This window comes from Pezoporus flaviventris, unplaced genomic scaffold, assembly GCF_033815535.1.
Source record: "Pezoporus flaviventris isolate CSIRO_AGI_PZ_B2104156 unplaced genomic scaffold, CSIRO_AGI_Pfla_v1 ptg000115l, whole genome shotgun sequence".
Lineage (NCBI taxonomy): Eukaryota > Metazoa > Chordata > Aves > Psittaciformes > Psittacidae > Pezoporus > Pezoporus flaviventris.
The window spans coordinates 334,321-345,480 of NW_026892663.1; positions in this window are offsets into that span (position 1 = coordinate 334,321).

The following is an 11,160-nucleotide window of genomic DNA, read 5'->3' on the forward strand; positions in this document are numbered from 1 at the left end:
AATGATCCCCTCAGCCCTAAAATTGCCCCCCTAGTGGCCTCCCGGACCCACAACTGCCTCCCAACTGACCCCCAGTGATTCCCCAGACCCAAACCTGCCTCCCAAGTGACCCCCAAGTGACTCCCCAGACCCACACCTGCCTCCCAAGTGACCCCCAAATGACTCCCCAGACCCACAACGTCCCCACAAGAGATCTCCCTGACCTACAACTGTTTCCCAGCTGACACCCCAGTCTGCCCCAGACCCACAACTGCCCCATGTGCTCCCCAAGTGTTTCCCAACACCCACAACTACCCCTCAGTGCCCCGCTCCCATCCCGTTCCCATCCCATTCCCACCCCGCTCCCATCCCGCTCCATCTTGCTCCCATCCTGTTCCCATCCCGCTCCCATCCCGTTCCCATCCCACTCCCATCCCAGCTCCATCCTGTTCCCATCCCTCTCCCATCCCGGCTCCATCCCATTCCCATCCCGTTCCCATCCTGCTCCCATCCCGGCTCCATCCCGTTCCCATCCCGGTCCCATCCCGGCTCCATCCCGTTCCCATCCCACTCCCATCCAGCTCCCATCCCGCTTCCATGCCGCTCCCATCCCATTCCCATCCCGCCGCTCCATCCCTTTCCCATCCGTTTCCCATCCTGCTCCCATCCCGTTGCAATCCCGCTCCTACCCCGCTCCCATCCCACTCCCACCCCGCTCCCATCCCGTTGCCATCCCATTGCTATCCCGTTCCCATCCCGTTCCCGTCCCGCTCCATCCCGTTCCCATCCTGTTCCTGTCCCACTCCCATCCCGTTCCCATCCCGCTCCATCTCGTTCCCATCCTGTTCCCATCCTGGCTCCATCCCGCTGCCATCCCAGCTCCATCCCGCTCCCATCCGGCTCCATCCCGCTCCATCCCGTTCCCATCCCAGCTCCATCCCGCTCCCATCCTGCTCCCATCCCGTTCCCATCCCGCTCCCATCCCGCTCCTACCCCGCTCCCACCCCCTTCCCACCCCGCTCCCATCCCGCTCCATCCTGTTCCCATCCTGGCCTCATCCCGCTCCCATCCCGCTCCCATCCTGCTCCCATCCCGTTCCCATCACACTCCCATCCCGGCTCCATCCCGCTCCCATCCCGCTCCATCCCATTCCCATCCCGGCCCCATCCCGCTCCCATCCCATTCCCATCCCGGCTCCATCCTGTTCCCATCCTGCTCCCATCCCGGCTCCATCCCGTTCTCATCCCGCTCCCATCCCGTTCCCACCCCGCTCCCATCCCGGCTCCATCCCGCTCCCATCCTGTTCCCATCCCGTTCCCATCCCGCTCCCACCCCGTTCCCACCCCGCTCCCATCCCGGCCCCATCCCGCTCCCATCCCCCTCCCATCCCGCTCCCATCCCGTTCCCATCCCGCTCCCATCCCGGCTCCTTCCCGCTCACATCCCGCTCCATCCCATTCCCATCCCAGCCCCATCCCGCTCCCATCCCATTCCCATCCCGTTCCAATCCCGGCCCCATCCCGTTCCCATCCTGCTCCCATCCCGGCTCCATCCCATTCCAATCCCGCTCCCGTCCCGTTCCCATCCCACTCCCATCCCGCTCCCATCTCGTCCCCATCCCGCTCCATCCCGTTCCCATCCCGCTCCCATCCCGCTCCCATCTCGGCTCCCATCCCGTTCCCATCCCGACTCCGTCCCGTTCCCATCCCGCTGCCATCCCGTTCCCATCCTGCTCCCATCCCGGCTCCATCCCGCTCTCATCCCGCTCCCATCCCGTTCCCATCCCGCTCCCATCCGGGCTCCATCCCACTCCCACCCCGCTCCCATGCCGCTCCCACCCCGCTCCCATCCCAGCTCCATCCCGCTCCCATCCCGTTCCCATCCCATTCCCATCCCGCTCCCACCCCGTTCCCACCCTGCTCCCATCCTGCTCCATCCCGCTCCCATCCCGTTCCCATCCCGCTCCATCCCGGCCCCATCCCGCTCCCATCCCCCTCCCATCCCGCTCCCATCCCGTTCCCATCCCGGCTCCATCCCGCTCCCATCCTGCTCCATCCCGTTCCCATCCCGGCCCCATCCCGCTCAAATCCCGCTCCCATCCCGTTCCCATCCTGCTCCATCCCGGCCCCATCCCGCTCCCATCCCACTCCCATCCCACTCCCATCCCGTTCCTATCCCGCTCCCATCCCGGCTCCATCTCGCTCCCATCCCGCTGCATCCCGTTCCCATCCCGCTCCCATCCCGCTCCATCCTGTTCCCATCCCGGCCCCATCCATTTCCCATCCTGCTCCCATCCCGGCTCCATCATGTTCCCATCCTGCTCCCATCCCGCTCCCATCCCGTTCCCATCCCGCTCCATACTGTTCCCATCCCGGCCCCATCCCTTTCCCATCCTGCTCCCATCCCGGCTCCATCATGTTCCCATCCCGCTCCCATCCCGCTCCCATCCCGTTCCCATCCCGCTCCATCCTGTTCCCATCCCGGCCCCATCCCGCTCCCATCCCCCTCCCATCCCGCTCCCATCCCGTTCCCATCCCGGCTCCATCCCGCTCCCATCCTGCTCCATCCCGCTCCCATCCCGGCCCCATCCCGCTCCCATCCTGTTCCCATCCTGCTCCATCCCGGCCCCATCCCGCTCCCATCCCCCTCCCATCCCGCTCCCATCCCGTTCCCATCCCGCTCCCATCCCGGCTCCATCTCGCTCCCATCCCGCTGCATCCCGTTCCCATCCCGCTCCCATCCCATTCCCATCCCGCTCCATCCTGTTCCCATCCCGGCCCCATCCCTTTCCCATCCTGGCTCCATCATGTTCCCATCCCGCTCCCATCCCGCTCCCATCCCGTTCCCATCCCGCTCCATCCTGTTCCCATCCCGGCCCCATCCCTTTCCCATCCTGCTCCCATCCCGGCTCCATCATGTTCCCATCCCGCTCCCATCCCGTTCCCATCCCGCTCCATCCTGTTCCCATCCCGGCTCCATCCTGTTCCCATCCCGCTCCCATCCCATTCCCATCCCACTCCCATCCCGCCCCCATCTCGTTCCCATCCCGCTCCATCTCGTTCCCATCCCGCTCCCATCCCGTTCCCATCCCGCTCCCATCCCGTTCCCATCCCGTTCCCATCCCGCTCCCATCCCGTTCCCATTGATACAGAGGGTTGACCAATGTACAGGGGGGTAGTACAGGGATATTGTACAAGGGGGTTGTACAGGGGGGTTGTACAAGGGGGTTAGAGGAATTTGCTTGCTTAAACAAAAGTATTGTCTGTTGTAAATGCCTGCTAAGCAGAACAAAGGCACCTGGTCCTATTGATAAGGAAAAGCAGACACCTGGTCCTATTGGTAAGCAGCTATTGATAAGGAAAAGCAGACACTTGGTCCTATTGATAAGCAGCTATTGATAAGGAAAAGCAGACACTTGGTCCTATTGATAAGCAGCTATTGATAAGGAAAAGCAGACGCCTGAATCTACTAACAAGGGGAGAAGCAGATGGTTTATGGCTGGGATACCGGGCCAAACCCTGAGGCCATATGTGAAGACTGAAAGGTGAAAAGTGCAAGGAGAGGAAGACTCATTTACTTCATCTTGAAGACCCCTACCCACAGGAGGAAGACTCAGTTACTTCATCTTGAGACCCCTGCCCATGACCAGAGGGGGCGATGCGCAGGCGCGGAGGACCTTCTGGCTCATTATAATACGAAGCGGGGATAGGACATGAATATGTATAGGCATGTTGTGCAACCTTATGAATATGTATAACTTTAGAGGATAAATGTAGAGGGAAACAACACTGAGGTACGCATGACTTTGAGGAATTATCCCTATGCGTCTCAGTGCTGAATAAAAGCATACCTACTTTACAACTTCTAACAAATTGTGGAGTTTATCCGTGCATCACCATCCCTCTCCCATCCCGTTCCCATCCCGGCTCAATCCCGTTCCCATCGCGCTCCCATCCCGCTCCCATCCTGCTCCCATCCCTCTCCCATCCCGCTCCCATCCCGTTCCCATCCTGTTCCCATCCCACGTTTTCCTTTCCACATCCCCCCCCCTCCGCTCCCCCCAGTCTCGGCGCGCCCGGCCCCTTCCCGCCGTCCCCTCCGTGGCGCCGGCTCTGACGTCATCCCCCCGCGCCGCCCGCTGTCATGGCGGCGGTGCAGGCGGAGGATCCTGTCGAGGGCTGGAGCTCACCCGCGTCTGCCCCGGGAGCAGGGTCAGGCCCCACAGCTCTGCTCCTGCCAGCGCTGCCGAGCCCTGCACTCACTCGATGGTGCCATCGGAGCGCCCCACACAGCGCAGCACGGGCTGGGCCGTTGCTCTGGCTCCGGCAGAGGCACAACTGCCTCGGGAAGCTGCCAGCGAGCAACGAGAGCTGAGAAGCGGCTGCAGAAGGGCTCTGCTGTGGGGCTGAAAGCCAAGGGTGCTGCAGGGAAAGGAAAGGAAAGGAAAGGAGAAAGGAAAGGAAAGGAGAAAGGAAAGGAAAGGAAAGGGAAGGAGAGACTGCAGAGCCTCAGCCCTTGGGCTTCCTTCAGAGGAGGTGGCGGTGCTGCCCTCGATCCTGGCTGTTCTCCAGGCCTGACCTGCCCTCAGGGGGCTGCAGGGGCCTCTGCCGAGGCCAGCAGCAGAGACAGGATGTTCTGCACAAATGTCTGCCCCTGATCCTGGGCCTGACTCGGTGCTGAGAGCTCTTCTGCAGCCAAATGGGGATCGTGTTTTGCAGTCACGCGGTCACAGCCTGGTTTGGGGTGGAAGGGACCTTAAAGCTCACCCAGTCCCAGCCCCTGGGTGCCCAGTGGCCATGGGCACGATGCTGCCGCCATCACCAAGCCGTGGCGGTCGCTGTGGATTTGCCTGTTGTGATGGGGCCTCCATGGTGAGCGTGGGCCTTGCAGAAGATACCCCTCTCTCAGGAGGCTGCATCTCCCGTGGCTGCCCTGTGCATCCAGGTCCGTGTTCTTTGACTTTGCAATCCTGTTTTAGTGTTGGCTTGAAACACATTGTGGGTGCAACGCAGGAGCTGTCTGTGTGCAGGAGCTGCTGGTGTCAGAGGAGATGAGAAGGTGTCAGGGCCCACCGGGCTTAAAAGCATTTATATTAGTGTGTATAATTTGTAATGATGATACATATGTTACCGTTAAAGTCATTCAGAAAAACTAAGACACATACACACACACACACACACACACACACACACATATATATGTCTGAGCCTGTAACGCTGTGGCAGTTCTGTAAAGTCCACTTGCCAGCAGTCTTGTGGACAATTGCCTTTGTTGTTCCAGGTGGGGGGCCTCTTAGCATCGTAAACGAGGTTCACACTTCTTTATAACACTTTTATAATTCCAGTCATTTGCATACTCAGAACTTTGAGCTTTAAAGCCTCAGTCATTATTTTGTTCCCCCTTATGTTGCCTGGTGGTTTTCTTCTCATAAGAGGTTGGGCAACTATTACTTGCCTGTTTGGTGTAACCCACCATCCTTCATCGTGTTTCTTGGCTCCTAAGACTAGGTAATTTTCCATCCTCTGTTTGATAACTTGGAACTTCATTATCCAAGCTCTGATACTGATGAGGCAATATTAATGAAAGGTCCCCACCCACAGCTTCTTTGGCTGCTTTGTCAGCAATGTGATTACCGATATTCACTGGAGTGTTATCAAACTGATGTGCCTTAAAAGCAAATTTTGACTTTCTGACACTTTCAGAAGTCTCAGTAGCACCACCAGCTCAGCTTTCTGTGCTGATGTGTTGGGGGAGGAGGAATGCAGGGCTTTAGTGTCTCTTATGTTTGGTTTAGCTCTATTATGTTATGGTCTGTAAACAGTTGTGAGTCAGCTCTCCTGCTTCTGGATCTGTTGTCAAAACCACTGCTGGTTCTAAAGGTTTGATACTTTCAACTGTACGTCCTCTTGTCATAGAAGCGCAGCCTGCCTGGGGAAAGCCACTGACTACTTTTCTGTTCCAGAATGGTTATTAGCATGTGAAGTACAAATACAGACCATTTTTGTCCCAATGTATTCAATACATTTTTCTGTTAGAGGCTCCAGTTCTTTTCTTGCTTCCAGTTTTATAGGATACTGTTTCTGTCTTAGCAGTGTGATGTTTGGTTTTAGAAGAATAGTTACTGCTGCTGCATCTCGTGATTGTCCTGGTGCTCTGGCAGCCCATACTTGCAGATACACCCGCTTCTTCTGGGATATCCGGCTCAGTACCTGGTTTCTGTAACATAAAAACTCGGGCCTCCACAGCCTTTTCATCAGGAACATGTACCTGAATTTTCTTTCTTTAACCCTAATTGCTGCATGTAATTTACTCAGTGTGCTGTTATCCAATAGCAGCACAGGGCACTCAGGCATGCAAAGGAATTTAAGGGTCAACATCTGTTTGCCAGTTTCTCAAATGTAAAGGAAGGCCGGGTTCCTGTCCGCCTGTGGCACCAGTGCCTGAAGCTGTTTGTTTGCTTAATTGCCCTTTACAAGTATTTATAACAGAATAAGTAGTTTCTGTTTCTACAAGAACTTTTACCTTCTCATTCCCCAACCTAACTGTAGCCAGGGGTTCTGCTGGGCTGGGATTCAAATCTTCCCCCGCTCCTCCTCACTCTTCCTCTAAAGTAATAATTCTCTCTGCCTGTCCTGACGTTCCACTAAATCTCTGGTGTTTATTTTGATTCTGAGGGCATTTTCCCTTTGAGTGCAACCTGTGGAGTCTGTTCACAAACCTTTCCATGTAATCCTTGTTTCCTCCCCTCCCTTTCTTGGGGGATAGCTACAGGCAGCAATTTTTCTCTCTTCTTTCCCCTAAAGATTCCAGTTTTACTCTGGAGCTTATCTTATGCTCCCGCATATATATTAACAGATTCCTAGTTGAAACCTGACACACTATAACCCACAAAACACAATATTGTATTATATTAATAATTATATTAATTCTATCAATAATATATATATTAATAATCAGGGACTGAAAGCCCTCCCCAGTACCATTGAACCATTTGAACCATTGCAGAGAACTTGCACCAGAGCAATACTGGTCCGATTGTGATAAGTCTCCAAAGCCACATCCATTATTTTTACCAAATCACATTGGTCCTCCCCCTTAAGCTTTTGTACCTTTTTCCTTATGTTTTCCATGGATTGACTTTTTGTTAACTGGCCTAACTCTTTCCTTCCTTCCTCTGATTCGGGATCAATATTAGTATATTTAGACATCACCTCTTTTAATCTTCCCATGAATCCAGCAGTTGATTCATTTACATCTCGCTTTATTTCATATAGCTTAGACCAGCTCACTGCCTTGGGGACCGCATTCCTAGTACTGACTAAAATCTACCTCCGATATTGTTTCAAAGCTTGCCTGTCCCAGTTAGGATTGGGGTTAGGAATGTGAAGATTCACTGTACCTATCGCTGTGCCTGCTGTTATTTGTTGCTCTACTGCGGTCCGAGCCGTACGAATAATCGTATTTCTGTCAACACTCTCGAAAGCATGATGTGTAATTACCAGCCACTTGTTTCCAACTCTTCAAATCTACAATGGTAAAGGGAATCTTCATCATGAGCAGACCATCATTACACACAGCTTGTCTTAAAGGTGCAATCACAGTTTCCCCTCATTTTCCCCTAGTTTGCCTTGCTGTAAGGCAAAATCCTTCAGCCCGACCCCCCTATATCTCAGGTGCCTGTGCTGGTGCTTGTGCTTGATCCTCATTGTCAGCACCTTCAGCCCCATTATTCACAATACCCCTTCTCCAGGGGCCTACCATCAAATCCAAATCCTCCTCCACATTCCTCAGATGTTTAGTGCATAACTGCCCTGTGGTGCACAAAGACCAATAGCATTTAAGCAAATTTTAGTGTCTTTCTCCAAGGACAATACTGACAGGTCCTGGAGCGCAAAATGAAAACTGCAATCCTTTTGCTGTTCCAGATGATATCTCAAAGTAGAAAACATTTCTGCATAAGCTACTTCATCCCACTTTCCTTCTCGTCTCAAGAATAACATGTGACAGGATTTTACCAGAGTCTCCTGAGTAACCGAACCCCTCGGGGGTCCACCGCTTTGTTCCGGTCTCCCGAGTGACTGAACTACGCAGGGGTTCACCGATTTGTTTGCAGTGTTGTGAAATGCAACCCAGTGGGGATTTCTTCAAACCCCCCTTTGGAGGCAGTGGTACCCATGATCCTGACCTCCACCAAATACCAAAGTCCAGACAACCAAAACTAAACTGCCTTTTACCCACCGCGCAGGGCGTCCCTCTCTGCCTTACGTGGAAAGGGGCCAAAAAGAATGCCTTTTTAAAGACATTAAATCGGGGTCTCCCCGAGGTCCCGCGTTGGTCCTTCAGGCAAACTCCCCCGATGCCAGCGTGAAGGTCCCAGGGACTCCCCGGATCCATGGGAAACACGGCTGAGTGTCCCTGTTCAGGCGCCAAATTGTTACCCTAAAAGTCGGTCAGAGAAACTCTCTAAGGCTCAATTTGGACTTTCAGAAAGCAGCATTCTTTATTGCAGCGCTGGGCGCACACATGAATCCTTTCACAAGGGTGAGCACGCCTGGTACTTGCCGACAGCAACTCTATATTTAACATACTCATGCATATTCAGCTTTTCCAGCAACTGGTTCTAATATTTGCATCCTAATTACGCATGCGCTTTCTTGCTGAGTGGGGTCTTTGGTGGGCACCGATAGTCTTCCTCACTGTGTTTACTGAATGACCTCAGTGCTTGCTCAAGCTCGCAAGGTCCTAGTGCCCAGTTAGCAGTTGCTATGTCCTTGCTTCTGCTCTGTTCCAGCCTCGCCCCACGCTGGGCACCGCTCTGCTGTCTTGAAGGCTGGCATCCGTGGTCTTATTTACTGTCTCCTTAGGTGTTACCAGTCCCATGATGTTCCTTCCCCCATCAGCCAAACCTTCCTTTCTCCCTGCATGTTAGTAAGGTAGAACAATTTGGCCTATTCTCCTATGCTAAAGGCACACACACTGTTGTTAGTGTAAGATTTAAGGTTACAACGCAGTGACCACAGGGACACGCTGGGGACATGGTGGGTCACATGGAGACCATGGGGACACAGACATCACAGTGACCATGACAACATGGGGACCACAGGGGTGGCTGATTCTGGAACACCCCATGTTAAGGGTGAAGGCCACAGAATCCCTGCATCAGCCCTGCATGATGGCTCCAGGGTTTGTGGGGAGCTTCCAACCTCTGTCTGGGAGTCCCTGTTCCAGAGGCACCCACAGTTCCTCTGGTTGCTGCAGCCCTGGCTTGTCTTGGGAACTGGAGCAGTTACTTGGTGTGAAGGGTTTCAAGGCTGCCTGGGCAGGCAGTGGGACTGGTGCTGGCCTCAGGGCTGAGCTCCCATCCCCTGGTCAGGCAGCAGGGCTGGTGCTGGCCTCAGGGCTGAGCTCCCATCCCCTGGTCAGCCAGCAGGGCTGGTGCTGGCCTCAGGGCTGAGCTCCCATCCCCTGGTCAGGCAGCAGGAATGGTGCTGGCCTCAGGGCTGAGCTCCCATCCCCTGGTCAGGCAGCAGGGCTGGTGCTGGCCTCGGGGTTGAGCTCCCAGCCCCCTGGGTGGTGTTTTGGCTGGGATAGAATTAATTCTCTACCCTGTAGCTGGTGCAGTGCTGTGTTCTGGCTTTATTGTGGCAATTAACACTGGTAACACACTGATGGTTCAGTTGTTGCTCAGCAGCACTTACCCTGATCAAGGACTTTTCAGTCTCTCACGCTCTGCAGTGAGGAGGTGCACAAGAAGCTGGGAGGAAGCAGACAGGACACCTGACCCAGACTAGCCAAAGGGGTATTCCATCCCACAGCACGTCATGTCCAGTATAGAAACTACAGGGAGTCACCCGGAAGGGATTGGATTGGGTCAGGCTGGGTATCGCTCAGTGGGTGCTGAGCAATTACATTGGGCGTCACTGCTGGTTAGCATTTTCCTTTCCCCTGTTTAGTTTTATGCCCTGTCCCTTTTAAACCACAACAGTTGTACAGGAGCAAAGTTTGCTGTACAGCTCTTAATAGTGATTTTAGTGATGGAAGATTTTACCTTTTCTGTTGTTGCTCCAGGTTAGGTTTTTCACTTATTTTCATGACTTTGTTCTTGTTTTTTTCAAGAGCTCTGGCTGGTGGGTGAGTTATTTCTCTCTTCATAATTCCTGCAGGTTTCCAACCCGTGCCTTGCTCCTTCAGCTGCTGATTGCCAGGTTTTCCACGTGGGTCCTTCCCTCCGTGTGTGTCCTGTGCCTGTCCCGGGTCCGTAGCGTTCTGTCAGCAGCCTGGCGGAGGTGCGGAGCGGTTCCTGCTCCCCAGCTCCCTGTGGCCGTAGTTGTGGTCGCTGCCGTTTCCCTGCCATGGACAGATTCTCAACCTGCAGCTGAGGGTTGTTTTCCACAGGGCGGTCTTGTCTGGAGCTGGGGCACAGGGAGCTGGCCCAGCCGGTCTGCGCTGTCGGGTCGGGCCGTGGGACCGCATGTTGGGTCGGTGGGATTTGTGCTCACAGTTAATAGTGCACAGTGTAGGGAACACAGGAATCTGGTTTGTTTTTCATGCGGATTGAAATAAAAGGAAGCACTTGATGGGATGGAGCCATCCCTGTATTGTGGGGTTGCGGGATGAAGAATGCTGCGAGCGTGCGGGGGAGCACAATGTGGCTGGCTGCAGGGCCTGGAGGTTTTTCTCCCACTGAGACTGAGTCTGCGGCTCTGGCAGCAGAGAGCAGAGGCTGGTCCCGCCACAGCGACTCCCGGAGCACCCCTGGGTGCCCAGTGGCCATGGGCACGATGCTGCCGCCATCCCAAAGCCGTGGCGGTCGCTCTGGATTTGCCCATTGTGACGGGGCCCCCACGGTGAGCGTGGGCTCTTTAAGGAGGGAGAGCCCTGCAGTAACCGGTGCAGAGAAGAGCCCTCCCCTCCCTCGGGAGGCTGCATCTCCCGGGGCTGCCCTGCGCATCCAGGTCCGTGTTCTTTGACTTTGCAATCCTGTTTTAGTGTTGGCCTCAAACACATTGTGGGTGCGTGCGTGGGTTTTGGAGGGTTCCCTGTAGAAAGGGCTTCATGTAACCAAAAACGGGGGTGGGGTGGGCGGGGAAGGTGCGGGGGGGTCATTAAGTGCCTGTTGATGAACTGCCTGTGGGGAAGGGGGAGGATGGACCTCACCTCCCCCCCAGCACCCCAAAACGGG